A 14,097-nucleotide genomic window follows, 5' to 3' on the forward strand; every position below is an offset into this window, starting at 1 on the left:
CCCCCTCGAGGCCAGCCCGGGCGTCGCCTGCCAGACGTGGGGCCGGAGCGGCTTGGCTCCCTCCTGCGTCACTGTCCTTCCAGGCCCCGCTCCACCGCCTCCTCCGGGAAGCCTTCGGGGAAGGAGACCAGCTTTGCGGGGACCGATGTTGGCTGTAGAAAGGCCCGGCCCTCTGGATTCTTGGAAGCCAAGCGGCCAAAGACAGCCAAGAGGGCGCAAAGCACTCTGGCCACCTTCTTGGTGTGGTTGAGTGGCGGTCATCCCCATTTCACAGAGAAGGACCGAGTCCTGGAAAGGAAGGCGCGCGCCAGCGTGCACACGGCTGAGCCTGGACTCCGAGCCTGGTCTTTCTTTGCTCCGCCTGCTGGGAACGAGTGTGAAGGTGAGGGAGGGCCCCCCAGCTGGGGGTTCAGGAATTAGGCTCCCTGGTGCTGTGGGAGGGGCTGGGGGCTGAGCCAAGCCTCCCAAGCTTGGGCCTGGCCATTCAGGAATGTGACCTGAGGTCCCAGGGCTCAGACCCACTTCTGACCTGCCTTCCTCATCCCCTTTTCAGGAAAGGCCTGTTGCCAAAGACTTCCTTGTGAACATCCACACTGGGCTTTGGATCAGCTTCCACTGGCGTCCCCTCACTGACCCCAGGCCTTGGGGCGTGGGCCAGGCACCTGTGTGCTAGCCAGAGGCACTGACCGTCCTCCTCCCAGGACCTGCCTCCCTGGGCCGGGCAGCCACGAGATCCCGTTGCGGGGTGAGGAGACACCGCAGGCTCTGGGGCTGTAACTTGGCATTTTCTCAGGTGTCATGGTTAGAGGGACTGCCTGCCCTTCTCCTTCTGCACTGGTCGCCCCACCCACTAGTCCCCCAGTGTCTGCCCTGCGGCAGGGGCTGCCTGGGCGTCAGGTGCCACCTGGGTAGGGCACAAACTGGCCTCAGGGATGGGTCCCATGGGCCATCCATCCTACAGGGGGAGGGATGAGGGAGGAGCTAAGAGCTGACGCCAGTGGGCCGCAGCCTCCACCTGGAGCCGCGTGCGGGGAGGTTCCACTTCCAGGCAGCTCCTGGAAAAGGCAGGTGGCTGCTGCCCTCCGGAGTCCATGATGGGTACTGCACCTACGAGGCCCAGCTTGCCGGAGGGAGCTGGGGTGTCCCGGAGCGTTGACCCTTGAGGGGACTGAGGTGCGGTGGGGTCACTGAGGCCCCGTGGGGGGACGGAAGCCTTGCATCAGGCCACTCAGTGGGACCCAGGTTCCTGATTCCCACTGAGTACTTTCCTGTAAAACCCTCTTTCAGAAGCTGCCTCCGAGTTACCCCCAACTCCACACCTTCTGTCCAGGCCCTGCTTGGCCCGTCCAGCCACCTTGGGTCTGGCTCTGTCTCTCCATGTCCTGCTGGCTCCTGGAGGCCACTCAGCGTGTGCTTAAGACAGTCCCTTTGCTGGGGATGTCACCTGAGCTGGTGGCAGGACCTCTCTGTGCCTCTGTCACCTCCGCTGTAAATGAGGGCCTGATGATGACCCAGGAGATCGCCCTGGCACGAGGCCCAAGGGAGAGGTTGGAAGGAACCAGCTTGGAGACTTAAGGGGCTGGCAAGGAGAAAGAGACTTCGGGGAGGCCTGCCAGCGGGGTAGGCCGTGGCACTCTCTGCACCTCTGTGGTGGGATCCAGAGCCCGTGGCTCAGCCATGTGTGTTGCCTGCCTTGGGGGCCTTCCCCTCTCACGTAACCGGCAGGGGAGAAGATGTGGATCCCCCAAGCTTAACAGCCACTGGGCATTGCTACAGGGTGGGCAGCGCTCTGGCCGGGCACTGGTGTGCCAGCCAGAGAGCACACCTCTGTCTGCAGGAACAGAGCTCCTTCCCTGCGGCTTGAGGTGGCCTGAGCTCCTGCAGGCCTTGCTTTGAGTTTTCCAAGCTTTTGCTCAGCCACTGGGGCCACAGCACAGACAGCCCGTGGCCTTAGGTGGTGCCTGAGGCCGGCATCCCCATGGGAGGCCTTTTGGCTTGACCTTCCAGGGTAGGTGCCCAGGGCTGAGGGTGAGCTGAGGCTGCTGGGCAGGTTTGTCCTCCCTGCCGGGCCGCGTGGGCAGTGCTCCCACTTGCTCCTCTTCCTCTCTGGGGCCCTAAGGAGCACACGGGGTGGACGGAAGGTCATGACAGCCCTCAGTTCTCAGGCCCTCAATGCTGGGCTGCCCTGTTACCCACTGCAGTTCCATGGGTGTCCTGTCCCACCCATAGGCAGCTGGGAAAGCGCCCCAAGGGTGTGGCTGTGAGTGGGACGGAGGACAGAGATGCCTCTGTACTGGGTGGGTGGAGGCCCATGGCTGGGGGGGCCGGGCTGGTGGGGAGAAGGTTGGGTTTGAGGAGCAAATGCCCCTCCTCCTTGTACCCTAAAATAGCAGGTGGTCATTACTTCCCATTAAACACCTACTATGTGCCAGCCTCATGCTGAGGGCCTTGCATGCGTCATCTTAGTGAATTCTTATGGAAACCACCTCAGATGTCATTGTTGTCCCCACTTAACTGAGAGGAGAAATGTTTTGCCCTTGTTACCTGGCTGGTAAGTGACCCAGCTGAAGTGAGAGCCCAGGTCTGTCTGACGCCAAAGCCCAGGATCCCTAGTCATCATTAGGGACCATTTCTGGTTTACAAAGACATGCATATAGTCTTTATATTTTTATATAAAAATATATAAAAGCAACTCCATGTATCTTGCCCAAGTTGAGAATTTAAAACATGTCAGGTGTTTTGGCCATGACGAAGTAGTCGGTACCAGACTTATCTGTCACCACAAACAACTCGAACACGGAACAAAAAATATGAGAACCAGCTGTTTCTAACACTGGACAACAGGTGCAGAGACAGAAGGCAAATAAGCCTTTGGCCGAGAGAACCTGGTGGCCTCACTGGGCTGCAGGGGACAGAGTTGGGAAACCAAGGAGGCCAAGGACTATGGACAGAGTCCTGGAGAGAAGGCAGCAGTGCAGTGGAACCCCCAAAATCCCTACAAGAGTCCACTTGAGCCTTTGGCTGAATACTGAACTGTGCATAAGCAGAGTAAGATTCCAGGAAGCCAGGGACCAATGGTGACCAGGGAGCTCTGTGAGCAGAGTGACACCAGAGTTCACACCAGGCCAGGGGACGCTGGAATGATGGCCACCGGGAGCCAGAATTCACACCAGGCAGGGGACGCTGGAACGCTGGCCACAGGGAACCAGAGTTCATACCAAGCAGAGAATGCTGGGATGCCAGCCACTGGGAGTCAGAGTTCACACCAGGCCAGGGAACGCTGGAATGCCGGCCACCGGGAGCCAGAGTTTACACCAGGCAGGGGATGCTGGAATGCCGGCCACCAGGAGCCAGAGTTCACACGAGGCAGGGGATGCTGGAACGCTGGCCACCAGAAGCCAGAGGTCACACCAGGCCAGGGGATGCTGGAACATCAGCCACCAGGAAGGAAGAGCCCTCCCTGACTATCTGTCACTGACCTCAGCTGCTTGGGAGTCTGAGGTAGGAGGATCGCTTGAGCCTGGGGAGGACAAGGCTCCAGTGAGCTATGATCAAGCCACTGTACTTCAGCCTGGGTGACAGACCAAGACTGTCTCAAAAAATGAATGGCTGAAAAATTTCCAAATGTGATAAAAACCCGTAGATCCGCAGATCCAAGAACCTCAAAGCAATGGAGAGTAAGTACAAAGAAGTCAAAGCAGCATATGTACAAAGTAGACCACACCACAGTACCTCATAATGAAATGGCTGAAAACGAGGGACAGAGGGAAAGAATCTTGACCACCCAGAATGTTCAGTAGATACCAAGAAGGCCATGTCCTAGGTGAAGGGCTGAAGTAATCCTAGGATGACAGCGCCTCTAGACATGACCTAACGAAGAGGGTTCAAAACAAGTCCCGAAAGGACCAGGCTGATCCACAAATGCGTTAACTGCATCAGCATAACCCTCAACAGCCTTTTTTTTTTTTTTTTTGAAACGGAGTCTCGCTCTGTTGCCGGGGCTGGAGTGCAGTGGCCGGATCTCAGCTCACTGCAAGCTCCGTCTCCCGGGTTCCCGCCATTCTCCTGCCTCAGCCTCCCGAGTAGCTGGGACTACAGGCACCCGCCACCTCGCCTGGCTAGCTTTTGTATTTTTTTAGTAGAGACGGGGTTTCACCGTGTTAGCCAGGATGGTCTTGATCTCCTGACCTCGTGATCCGCCCGTCTCAGCCTCCCAAAGTGCTGGGATTACAGGCTTGAGCCACCGCGCCCCGCCAACCCTCAACATTCTTGAAAAGAAGGCCAATAAAATCCAGAAACTGAAACAATTTGACATTTACAACCTCCAGCACTGAATGCAAAATTACTAGACATGTGAAGAAGCAGGAACAGGAACCTGTGACAGATAATTGGAAAAAAATCAGTCAATAGAAACAGACCCAGAAATGACACGGATGACAGGGTTCACAGAGAAGGCCTTGAAAACAACCATCAAAAATACGCCCAAGGATCAACTGGGCGCAGTGCTGCACGCCTGTGATCCCAGCACTTCGGAAGGCTGAGATGGTGGGTTGCTTGAGTCCATGCTGCACGCCTGTGATCCCAGCACTTCGGAAGGCTGAGATGGTGAGTTGCTTGAGTCCAGGAGTTCAAGACAAGCCTGGGCAACATGGTGAAACCCCATCTCTACAAAAAATACAAAAAATTAGCCAGGCGAGATACTTGGGAGACTGGGGTGGGAGGATCAATTGAGCCTGGGATTTGGAGGCTGCAGTGAGCTGAGCTCGCACCACTGCACTCCAGCCTGGGCAACAGAGCCACACCCTATCTCAAAAAAAAAATTTATCTATCTATCTATCTATCTATCTATCATCTATCTATCTACCTACCTACCTACCTACCTACCTCTTCAAGGATTTATAGGAAACCATGATCATAGTCAAAGGAGAGATGGAAAGTATAATAAGGAATCAAATGGAAATTCTAAAGATGAAAATATACAATGTATGAAACAAAAGATCTACTGGATGAGATTAACAGCAGATTAAACTACTGAGTAAACTTGAAGCCAGGATAATACAAGTTACTCGAACTGAAGCATGCAGAGGAAAAACCAGGTGAAAAGGAAGAAACAGAGCCTTGTTAACCTGTGAGACAGCATCAGGCATCAGGCAGTCTAACAATATGTGTAACTGGAGGACCAGAAATGGGGGAGGGGGAGGGGAGAAAATATGTTTAAAGAAATGGCTGAGCTCAGTGGCTCACACCTGTAATCCCAGCACTTTAGGACACTGAAGTGGATGGATCACTTGAGGCCAGAAGTTTGAGACAAGCCTGGGCAACATGGTGAAACCCTGTCTCTACTAAAAATACAAAAATTAGTTGGGCATGGCGGTGCATGCCTGTAGTCCCAGCTACTTGGGAGACTGAGGTGGGAGGATTGCTTGAGTCCAGGGAGGTCAAGGCTCCAGTGAGCCGTGGCTGGGCCACTGTACTCCAGCCTGGGTGACAGACCAAAGCTCTGTCTTATTAAAAAAAACAAAAACAAAAGAATGGCTGAAAATTTTTCAGATATGATAAAAACTCGTAGGTCCACAGATCCAAGGACGTGAAAATGAAATAGAGTAAGTGCAAAGACGTCAAAGCAGCACACATACAAAGCAGACCACACCACGGTACCTCATAATGAAGTGGCTGAAAACCAGTGGCAGAGGGAAAAATCGCAAGGGAATAAAGACAAAAATAACTGCTGGCTTGTCATCGGAAACACTGAAGCTGAGAGAACTAGAACAGCATCGAGAAAACAAAACTGTCAACCAAGATGTCCATTTCTCGTGAAAATATCCTTCAAAAATGAAAGGAGAATAAAGACATTTTAAGGCAAATGCTGGGAAAATGCATCGCCCGTAGACCTATACGATAAGAAATGTCAAAGGAATTTTTTCAGGCTAAAAGAAAATGATATCAGATATAAATTCAGGTCTGCACAAGGAGTAGAAACCCACTGGAAATGGCAAATATGTCGATAAATGGGAGAGGCGTTTTTTCTGTGCTTCAAAACATTCCTTTTTTTTTTTCTTTTTTCTTTGAGATGGAGTCTCACTCTGTCACCCAGACTAGAGTGTAGTGGCATGATCTCAGCTCACTGCAACTTCCACCTCCTGGGTTCAAGTGGTCCTCCTGCCTCAGCCTCCCGAGTAGCTGGGACTACAAGCATGCACCATCATGCCTGGCTAATTTTTTTATCTTTTTAATAGAGATGGGGTTTCACTGTGCTGGCCAGGCTGGTCTTGAACTCTTGACCTTGTGATCTGCCTGCCTTGGCCTCCTAAAGTGCTGGGATTACAGGTGTAAACCACCACACCCGGCCCAAAACATTTCTTTAAAAGATCAGAGACTAATGTGAAAATAACGACCGTGTATTATCAAATTTATATGTAAAAGTGAAATATATTACAGTAAAAGCACAAAAGGCAGGAGGAGAGAATAGAAATATACCAGAGTAAAGTTTGTATATTTTACAGTGAGTATAATATCACTTAAAGATAGATAATGATAAAGATAAATACTGAAAACTCTAAATCAGACACTAAAAATTAAGGTGAGGAGCTATAGCTAATAAGTCCAGGGAGAAGAGAGAATTGAATCCTAGAAAATACTCATCCAAAAGAAGGCAGGGGAACAGAAACAACGACGAAAACCAGATCTGACAAACAGAAAACAAATAGCAAGATGGTAGCCTATATCTAACCATATCAATAATTATATTAAATGTGAATGGATTAAACACACCAATTAAAAGGTAGAGATTGTCAGATTGGATCAAAAGCAAGACCCAGTGATATGATGCTTATTAGATAGGGTGATTCAAATATAAAGAAACAGGTAGGATGAAAGTAAAAGGAAAGTAAAAGATATGCATGCAAATACTAGTCACAAGAAAGCAGGCATGTTTCTGCTAATAGTAGACAATAGCATATTTCAGAATAAGAATTTTCCATGGGGAAATATGTAATAATAAAGGATTCAGTTGGTCAAGAAGATAGTCCTATGTGCCTATGCACACAATAACAGTTTCAAAATACACACAAGAGCAGATGACCACTGACCAGTCTGAAAGGAAACCGGACCCACAGTTATAGTTGAAGGTTTCAACACTTGCTCTCAACAACTGATAGGAGACTAGATAGAAAAATCACCAAAGGTATAAAACACGTGACCAACCCTGTCAACCAACTTGACCTAATTGACATTTATAGAGCCCTGTATGGACTATGTGAACTCCAGAATTCATATTGTTTTCAAGTACACATGAAATATACACCAAGACAGACCACATGTTAGGCCATAAAACATGCCTGCATACATTTAAAATGACTGAAATCCCACAGAGTATGTTTTCTGACAACACAATTAAATTAGAAACCAATCACAAAATGATATCTGAAAAATTCTTAAATATTTGGAAATTAATGCACTTTTAAGAAACCTGAAGGTCACAGAAGGAATTGCAGGAGAAATTAGAAAATATTTGAACTGAATTATAATGAAAATACATAATATGAAAATGTGTGGACTGCCCTTAATGTGGTGCTTAGAGGGAAACTGATGACTTTGAATGCTTATTGGAAAAGAAGACATGTTGAAAATTGATCTAAGCTTCCATCTTTAAGTGAAAAAAAAATTAGGGCAAACTAAAGCCAAAGTAAATTAAAAAATAATAAATCGACGGAAATCAGTACCATAGACAATAATAGAGAAAATCAATAAAATAAAAGGCTACCTTTGAAAAGATCAATAAAATCGATAATACTAGATTACAAAAGAAAGAGATAAGGCTCAAATTACCAATATCAGGAGAGAAAGAGGGCCACTGCTACTGATCTTGCAGACATTAAAATGATAAGAAAATATTCTGAGTAACATTTTGCTAATAGATTCAATCGCTTAGATGAAACGGCCATGTTTTTTTTTTTTTTTTTTTTTTTTTTTGAGACAGAGTCTTGCTGTGTCCCAGGCTGGAGTGCAGTGGCACAATCTTGGCTCACTGCAAGCTCCGCCTCCCGGGTTCACGCCATTCTCCTGCCTCAGCCTCCTGAGTAGCTGGGACCACAGGCGCCCACCACCACGCCCAGCTAATTTTTTGTATTTTTAGTAGAGACGGAGTTTCACCATGTTAGCCAGGATGGTTTCCATCTCCTGACCTCATGATCCACCCGCCTCGGCCTCCCAAAGTGTTGGGACCACAGGCATGAGGCCATGTTCTTTAAAAGACACAAATCATCAAAACTGGCATAAGAAAAAATAGAAACTCAAAATAGCACTGTATCTATTGAAAACATACAATTTTATATTTTGTTTATTATTACTATTATTAATTTTTGAGACAGGGTCTCACTGTGTCACCCAGGCCAGAGTGCAGTGGTGCAATCATGGCTCAGTGCAGCCTCGACCTCCCAGACTCAAGTAGTCCTCCTACCTCAGCCTTCTGAGTAGCTGGGACCACAGGCATGCACCACACCCAGCTGATTTTTAAATTTGTTGTAGAGACGGGATTTTGTCTTATTGCCCAGGCTGATCTCCTGAGCTCAAGTGATTTGCCAGCCTCAGCCTCCCACAGTGCTGGGATTACAGATGAGAGCCACTGCACAGGGCCTGTTTCTTATTTTTTTATCCCTAAACTTATGGTAAGAATCCTTACTTAAAAAACAAGCAAACAAACAAACAACCTTTACACAAAGAATACTCCAGGCCCTAATGACAACACTGATGAATTCAGTTAAACATTCAATCAAAAGGAAGAAATAATACCAATCTCACATAACCTCTTTCAGAAACATGAGGAAGAAAAAACATTTCTCAACTCATTTCAAGAGGCCAGTATTGTCCTGACACGAATACTAAAAAGTCACAAGAAAATAAAAGTATAGACTAATATTCCTCATGGACATAGGTATGGAATTATTTTATAAAATATTAAATCCAGCTATTATCTAATCAGTAACATCTCATGATCGAGTGAGGCTTATCTTAGGAATGCAAGGTTGGCTTAATATTTGAAAATCAGTCAGTGGCCAGCACTTTGGGAGGCCGAAGCAGGTGGATCATCTGAGGTCAGGGGTTCAAGACCAGCCTACCCAACATGATGAAAACCCATTTCTACTAAAAATACAAAAAATGAGCCAGGCATGGTGGTGGGCACCTGTAATCCCAGCTGCTCAGGAGGCTGAGGCAGGAAAATTACTGGAACCTGGGAGGTGCAGGTTGCAGTGAACCAAGATTGCATCACTGCACTCCAGCTTGGGTGATAAAAACTCCATCTCAAAAAAAAGAAATTCAGTCAGTGTAATTTGCCACATTACCAGACTAAAGGAGAAAAATCATATAACTTTTCAATAGGTGAAGAAAAAGCATTTGACTCAACCGAATGCTTATTAAAAAAAAAATCTAGGCTGGGCGTGGTGGGTTACACCTGTAATCCTAGCACTTTAGGAGGCTGAGGTGGGTGGATCACAAAGTCAGGAGATTGAGACCATCCTGGCTAACATGGTGAAACCCCGTCTCTACTAAAAATACAAAAAAAAAAAAAAAAAATTAGCTGGAGGAGGTGGTGGGCACCTGTAGCCCTAGTTACTCGGGAGACTGTGGCAGGAGAATGGTGTGAACCCGGGAGGCAGAGCTTGCAGTGAGCCGAGATCGCGCCACTGTACTCCAGCCTGGGTGACAGAGCAAGACTCTGTCTCAAATAAATAAATAAATACAATACAATACAATAAAAATCTCAGTGATGTAGAAATGGAAGGTCACTTGCTCAGTGTCATAAAGGGTACCTGATAGCTCACAGCAGACCTGATGCTGGAGAATGGATGACTTTCTCTTTGGGATCTTGAGCCTGGCAAGGAAGTCCACTCAGCACTGCCAGTCAACACTGGCCTGGCTTGTGCAGTGAGGCAACAAAACGTAAAACAGGATGTAACAGTAACTGTCTTGTTCTCTCTGTCTTCTCTCTGTCTCTGTCACTCTGCAGGTGACCTGAACGTGATTTAGAGAACCCTGAAGTGTCTACAACTGCACATAAAATGGAAGCCCACCCTCCAAGCCTGTTCACTCCCCCAGCCCCCAGCCCACCACCTCCCTTTCTTTCTAGAAGAAACCACAACTCGGAATTTGGTATTTATCCATCTCATACCACATTTTTGTTCCCTTGCTATGGGCATATGTAACCATCAAAGCCTACAGCGCTGCTCTGTGTGTTTTTAAACTCTTTGAATGATATCAAGCAGAAAATCTGCTCAGAAGCTCTGTGCTGACTGGGAGGGGCTGGAAGTAGGCATACCCCAAAGGCCTGGGGCCAGGCAAGGCTGGGAGCCCACAGCACTGGCCCTCAGCAAAGCCAAGACCCTTTCTGCTCCTTGCCACCCACCCTTCCACCCCGCCCCATGCCCCCAGTCTCGAGGACCCACTGGGCTTGCTGCTGGTCAGCTTGTGCTTCAGTGGGGGAAGAGCCTCTTCAAGGATAGGATGACTGGCTGGCCTAGGAGTGTAGGTCTTAGGGTAGGGGAAGCCTGGGTGAGCCTAGGAGTGTAGGTCTAGGGGAGTGGGGAGCCTGGGTGAGAAGTGCTGCTTTCAGCTGCACCAGGGCCTCCAGGAACCGCAGCTCCACGATAGACCCCAGCCTTAAAGTGGGGATGGGCGGGACACACAGGTTTTGATAAATGAGGTTAATCGAGGCACAATTTACGTGCAGTAAAATCACCCTTTTAAAATGTACAGTGAGATGAGTTTTAATGAATGTATACCTGTGTAACCACCATCATGATACAGGATGTGTCCGTCGCTCTAGAAGTCTTGCTGTGCCCATTGCAGTAAGTCCCCTGGCCCTGCGCCCCCGGCGTGGATCTGTGCCCCATCCTGTAGCTTTGCCTTTTCCAGACGCCGGTTGCACAGAAGTCTCCAGCGCGTGGCTCCCTTCACTGGCACACTGGCTTAGAGATTCCGCCGTGTGGCTTTGAGGCCCGCACCAGCGGCTGTGCCGTCATTGCTGAGCGGTCTTCCTTCCAATGGATGCATCACTGTTTTCAGAGGCGAAGTGGACCAAAGGCCGGACCATGTGCAGAACTAGAGCACACACACTCAGCAATAAGAAAGTGCCCACCTGAACAGACCCCTCACAGAGAAGATCTGCGGAAGGCACTGAAGCAGTGGGGAGACACTCCACATGGCATCATTAGGCGGCTGCAAATTAAAGCCCCCGTGGGATGCTGGTACACGCCTGTTAGAATGGCCCAAATCCAGAGCACAGGCGATGCCACGTGCTGGTGAGGATGTGGAGCAACAGGAACCCTCCTTCGTGACTGATGGGAATGCAAAACGGTACAGCCATTCTGGAAGACTCTGGTGTTTTCTTACAAATGTAAACACACTTTCATCATAGGACACAGAAATCATAGTCCTTTTCACCCAAAGGAGTTGAAAACGTATCCAAACAAAAACCTTTATAGTGGCTTCCGAAACTTGGAAGCTAGCACGATGTCCTTCAGTAGGTGAGTGGTTAAACAAACTGTGGTCCATCCAGCCAGTGGAATATCTTTCAGTGCTAAAAGACATGGGTGATCAACCCATGAAAAGACATGAAGGAGGCTGGGTGCGGTGGCTCACGCCTGTAATCCCAGCACTTTGGGAGGCCGAGGTGGGTGAATCACCTGAGGTCGGGAGTTTGAGACGAGCCTGATCAACATGGTGAAACCCCATCTCTACTAAAAATACAAAAATTAGCCAGGTGGGGTGGAGCATGCCTGTAATCCCAGCTACCCAGGAGGCTGAGGCAGGATAATTACTGGAACCCGGGAAGCAGAGGCTGCAGTGAGCCGAGATGACGTCACTGCACTCCAGCCTGGGCCACAAAGCGAGACTCTCTCTCAGAAAAAGAAAAGGAAAAGAAAGTACCTGAAGGCATCTTAAATGGATATTTGTAAGTGAAAGAGGCCAATCTGAAAAGGCTACATACACACTGTGTGATTCCAACGACATGACATTCTGGCCAGGGCAATGCTGTGGAGAATAAAAAGGTCGGGTTGCCTGGGTTGCAGGGAGGGGGGGATGAAGAGGCAGAGCCCAGAGGATTTTTGAGGCAGTGAAACCCAGCTGTATGACACTGATGTGGGGAATCCGCGCCAGTCCACGTTGGTCAAAACCCATCGAATGTACTCCAAGAATGAACCCCGACGGGGACTGTGGGTGAGGACGTGTGGATGCAGGCTCATCTGCTGAGATGGGGGACGGTGATAATGGGGGAGGCTGTGTATGTGTGGGGGCTGGGAGCACATGGCCATCTCTGCACCTTCTGATTGATTTTATTGTGAACTAAAACTGCTCTAATAATGACATTTTATTTTAAAAAAACACCACCACTCTGGCTCACAGGCTGCAGCAATGAAAAGCACTAACGTCTGCCACAGCGAGCCCCCAAATGGCCAACACTTGATGAGCAACTGGCGGCCTGCCTAAGTTTTGTCCCCACTTCAATTCATATTCCAACTCTTCACAGGCCCCTCCCTAATCCCGAAGGACACCTGCTTCTGGTCAGCCGCCTCTAGCTCCCCAGGCCAACAGCCTCCATCGGGGCTCACCTGGAGCCTTCCCATCTCTACCCTGAAGCTTCCCAGCCCCTTGCCTGCCTTGGAGGCTCTGCCATGCAGGCCATGGCGGCCGGCTCTCTTGCTACAGCAAGCTCTGAGTAAGCGGCCTCTGCCTGTTCTCATTTGGAAGGTCTTTGTTCCTTTGCATAGTCCCTGCAGGCACCAGTGGGTGGATGTTTGGGTCCTTTCCGGCTTGGGGCTGTGATGACAAGGCTGCTGTGGGCGCTGGTGCACAGATCTTACATGGATGAGTGCCTGCTATTCACTGCGTCTTAAAGCTGGACCCTGCTCTGTCCTTGCCTCTCTGGCTTCCTGGAGCCTCCGGGTGGCCTGATGGGCTCAGGAATCCAGGACCACGTACCCCAACGCGGGACAGAGGAAGAGCCAGCCCCCTCCCTCGGGCTCTTGGGTGGGCCTCGGTGCCTCTTTGGGGTTCGGATCATGCCTGGGCTCTGCTTGTCATCTCAGAATTTCTTTCTCTTATTTCCTGGAACTGGGGGAGTGAATTCCATCCGGCTTCCTTGTCCTGAATGAGGGCCAAGGCTTGTGGGAGACATTGTCCCGCCGCGGAGAGCCCGGACCCTTCCATCAGCAGGGATGGCAGCCGGGCTCAGGGCTGGTGGCTGCCTCTATCCCAGAGTCCCCCTTGAGCAACTTATGCTGCGGGACACCCTTCTCTGGGCACCTCTGTCTGTACAAAAGCCACCCTCGTTCTGGCCATTTTACCCTGAATGAGGACACACTTTGATTTTTGGGAGGCTTTTGCTGCCATGAGAATTAAGGTTAATGCTTCTCAAAATAGCTTCTCTGCAAATAACTGACAAGCTCACTTGGCCCAAAATGAATCTGAAGGGGAATTAAAAAGCATCTCTTTTCCCAGAAAACAGATTCCTCATTGACACATTTTTTTTTCTCCTGTTGATTTTTCCCTGTTTCCAAAATGGAGCCTTTTTCCTCCGTCTTTTATGCGAGGAACCGGCCGCAGGAAGACAAAGTCCACTTGTCAGCAATATTCTGTGAGTCTCTGTTCTCTTTCCCTCTGGGGTCGCCCTGACAATAGGGCCATTATCAGATAGCTCCCTTATTCCATAGATTTTTCCTCTCCCCTCTGGGGCTAGTGAGGAGAAAGTTTGCCAGGCTGAACAAAGATGGGAAGGGTTTTCACTCGTGGAGCCCAGGGTGGCCAGCTCCAGGGAAGAGCCATTATGAGGGGGTTGTGTACTGTCATTCGATCGCTGTGAGTGGCTTTTGGGAGCAGGGCCATCCATCAGTTCTGTGATTCACATAATTTGTCCTCTGAGAGCGGAAACGTGTTTCCCAGAGAGAAGCCCTTCAAGCTGTCTCTGGGCCTCAGGCTCCCGGGGCCAAGCCCACATCTGACTGAGGGGGCTTAAGATCTCACCGACGCTTCGTGAATCACATCGGGAAGGGAAGGAACCTAGAAATATTGAAAGGCATTGCCCCTGCTAGTCCAGCACTG

General features: G+C 49.5%; 1 long non-coding RNA gene across 1 annotated transcript; it reads left to right on the top strand.

Annotated features, from left to right (window-relative positions):
- Positions 1–285: 285 nt before the first annotated feature.
- Positions 286–11,653, top strand: LOC108536019 (uncharacterized). The gene is made up of 3 exons (XR_001887398.1): positions 286–382; positions 554–745; positions 10,007–11,653. It is a non-coding gene; the product is annotated as an uncharacterized LOC108536019 (long non-coding RNA).
- Positions 11,654–14,097: the final 2,444 nt, after the last annotated feature.

This window comes from Rhinopithecus bieti, unplaced genomic scaffold (genome assembly GCF_001698545.2).
Source record: "Rhinopithecus bieti isolate Rb0 unplaced genomic scaffold, ASM169854v2 scaffold_13351, whole genome shotgun sequence".
NCBI lineage: Eukaryota > Metazoa > Chordata > Mammalia > Primates > Cercopithecidae > Rhinopithecus > Rhinopithecus bieti.